Here is a 3,987-nt window from a genome sequence, read left to right as displayed (position 1 = left end):
ATGAGAAAAAGTACTTGATAATTCCATAGATTGCTCCTCCTACAATCTTCCAGGTAAGCAAAAGGAACAATCCCCAAAACCATGAATCGCAATATTTTTTTAGTGTTATCAATATTAAGATATGAACAAGATCCAAGTTTCATTGCCCCATTTTCGTGTGTGCATATATATATATATATATATATATATATATATATATATATATATATATATATATATATATATATATATAGGGTTGAGATCGGTTGAGAACTCATAGTTTCCCGAGAACCTAAGAACTAAAGGTGGAGCGTTAGATCAAAATTAACTCATTAAGTGCATGATCGTAATCTTAACGATCTCATGTAATGTTTATTTTTTTGTGTTATTGGACAAAATTAACATAATAAATCAAATTTCGGATTTTTTTAAAATAGTTTTTGATTCTTTTTTTTTAAATAGAGATTTTTTAATTTTTTTTTTCAGAAAACATAAATTTTTAAAAAAAATTAAAAAAAAAGTAATTTTTAAAAAAAACTACAATTCTTTTAAAAAAACTGTTTTTTTTAAGCTGCATTTTTTTACAAAAAAACCGCATTTTTATAAAAAAAAACTGCAATTTTATATAAAAAATGCATTTTTTTCAAAAAAAAACTGAAATAAAAAAAAAGCAAATATTTAAAAAAAACCGCATTTTTTTTTCAAAAAAACTGCAACTTTTCAAAAAAAAAAACTCCACCTTTTTTTAAAAAAAAAACCTTGACTATTAAAATAAATAAAAAAAACCCTAATTTTTTTAACAAAAAAAATCAACGTTTTAGATACATATATGCATATTTTTTCAAATGCATATATGCATATTTCTTATACTATAAATAATATTCGTAAGTAAATAACAAAAAAATGTTATTTTTATTAATCAATCTATAAACATAATAGTACAAACACTTTATTCGATACAATATAAAATATAAAAAAAATAGAAAAAGCTACAAAATTCACAGTGTTATCATTTCTTCATATCAAGATTTCCATATTTTCTTCTATTTATCACTTTTTACATCTTCAAAATTTTCCACAAAATCTTTCAAATCTACAAGAAAATAAAAAAATGATTAATGCAAGAACATTCACAAAAATGCATATGTATAGATCATGTGATTTACATGTTATTTACCTGTGAATTACTTATGATTTACTTGTGAATTACATGTGATTCATGTAAATTACATATGAATAACATGTAACTTATATGTGATTCACTTGTGATTTACATGTAATTCATATGTGAATCATTTGTGATGTACTTGTGAATTACATGTGATTCATATGTAAATTACATATGAATCACATGTGATTCATATGTAAATTACATATGAATCACATGTGATTCACTTGTGATTTACATGTGAATTACATGTGATTTACATGTGAATCACATGTAATTCATATGTGAGTCACTTGTGCTTTAATTGTGAATTACATGTGATTCATGTGTAAATTACATATGAATCACATGTAACTCATATGTGATTCACTTGTGATTTACATGTGAATTACATGTGAATCACATGTGATTTACATGTGAATCACATGTATGTGAGTCACTTGTGATTTACTTGTGAATTACATGTGATTCATATGTAAATTACATATGAATCACATGCAACTCATATGTGATTCACTTGTGATTTACATGCGAATTACATGTGATTTACATGTGAATCACATGTAATTCATATGTGAATCACTTGTGAATTTTGCCATATTATGTGAACTTTCCCCAGTATAAAAGCTACCTGATCAATCTTAAATTTTGTAGATTCACATCGTTTTGGTTCATGGGTATTTTGAAATCCATCATCCCCATCAATCATCTGAAAAAACAAAAACAAAATTTATTATTTAAGAGAAAAAAACTAAGATGGGAATTTGAATTTTGAAAGATAAAAATAAATTTACCTCCATTAAATTATGTTTAACAAGCTATATCAGCCCACCCATCACGTATCGCTTGCCCCAAAAGCTCCTCTTCATTCAACATCAGTTTGAATGCTCACAATTTATGACTAAAATGCTATGATAGGGTAGATTTTTTTTATAGTAATAATTCCTTGAATAATAATAAAAAAACATTGAATGTATAATGTCGTAATAGAAAAGAAAAGAAAAAAATGAAAATACCTTTTCGGTTTCACGCTGTAGAGTCAATACTTGAAGAGAAGTTGAAACCTGCAACAATTACAAACAAAAAAAAAGATTTCAAATCTCCCGGTTGACTCGGTTTTAAACAAATAAATAAAATTGCAAAATATTTAATTTGGTTGATGCTTACAAGATGTCTTCCATATATGTGATAAGGTTGATCAACAGGAAGACCAAGTGGTGTAGTCCACCTTACTGGCTCATTTTCACAGGTTATTAACTGTCCAAAAAAAAGATTTTATATTTTATAACAAAAATTTACATATTTTTTACTTTTTTATACAAAATAATAGAAGCAAACAAACCTTTGCACAATCTCCAATCCAGTTCATGATATTATGTGCACCTTCAAACATTTCCCCAAGTGCAGCCAAAGTTATCTGTCCAATCAAATAATAACAAACATTTTTTCTTATTGAGACATTTTAAAGTGAAAATTAATAAATAAATAAATAAGTTTGTTTGTTTGTTACTTTTGCAGCATAACAAGCTGCAGCAAAATGCTGAGCATCATCAGCAGAATTATCAGTTTGTATGCTAGCCCTTGAAGTACACTGAAAATACTTACAAACATTTAGTAATCTTAACTTGAAAGATGAAAATATATTTCAATTTTTTTATAAAATGGATAATTAGAAATTAATCACCCCACTTACCATTCCCACAATGAGATTGTAGAACTTGTCATCATATTGTTTGTTTCTAGCATCTTGTAGAAGTCTTGTAGTTTCATAGATAGGATCTGGCCCTTTACATGCCCCATTTCTCACATTTGCTTTGCTAGTTTTTGCAATGATCTTTCCCGATTCAATTGGTATTAAACAAATAAATAACTTATCACATCCACTCTGTGGAATCTGATACATTCAACCATCAATAAAACAAATAAGTTTCTTTTTTATGTTATGGAAACATAGAAGGAATAGATCATTCCTGAACAGATGTGATTCTTTCCATTTTCTGTTCATTCCATCAGGGGTTGGTATGAAAATTTGCAATACAACCCTTTTTATTTATGTAGTTTTATTGACATTGTTTTTTAAAAACAAAATGTTGTTTTCTAAACAAAGAAAAAATGTTGTTTTTACTACAACTTATTTAAGGTTTAGTGAGCTATTATTATATTCAAGTTTTACAATAAAGAGAATCATATGAAAATGCATTTGATTCCATCTGTCATTCGGTTCCAAACCTTCAACTAAATCAGTTTAATTGTTTTAGTTTTTCCGTGAGGCAAAAGTCGAAAGATGAGAATGGTGAAATTGAGACATTGGAAGTTACTGTTTATGACTCGAAAATCTAAAGAACTTTATACGACTATGATGTGTGTTTATGTGGAAATCTCATAATAAATTTAACAAACAGATTAATTCCACACAGATTCATGATATACATCGGAAAACAAAATCAGTACGCAATAACTATACAATCAATCTCGATTCAAAAGTTTCAGCTGTCAAACAAATGGATTATTGTGTGAATGAAGTCTTCGCAATGAATATGACAGAGAAATAGATTAATTCTCCAATAGATTCACGATATACATACAAAAACTAAATCAGCACGAAATTGTCATACATACCATCTGGAATTTCGATATTTCAGCTGCGGGTGTAAATGGATTAAAGTTGCCCATGAAGCAGCTAATAGATCGCACCTTCATCTTGTTTATAATCAACAATAATGAAGCATTGATCACTGGTAGATTTCAGATGAATTGATGGTGGATAATAATATGGAGGAAGTAAGAAGATGCCAAGGAAGAACGTGAACGAGCAATTTCGAAACGGGAGGCAGATTTGA

This window comes from Lactuca virosa, chromosome 5, assembly GCF_052849685.1.
Source record: "Lactuca virosa cultivar CGN04683 chromosome 5, Lactuca_virosa_CGN04683_v6, whole genome shotgun sequence".
Lineage (NCBI taxonomy): Eukaryota > Viridiplantae > Streptophyta > Magnoliopsida > Asterales > Asteraceae > Lactuca > Lactuca virosa.
This window is presented reverse-complemented; position numbering follows the sequence as displayed.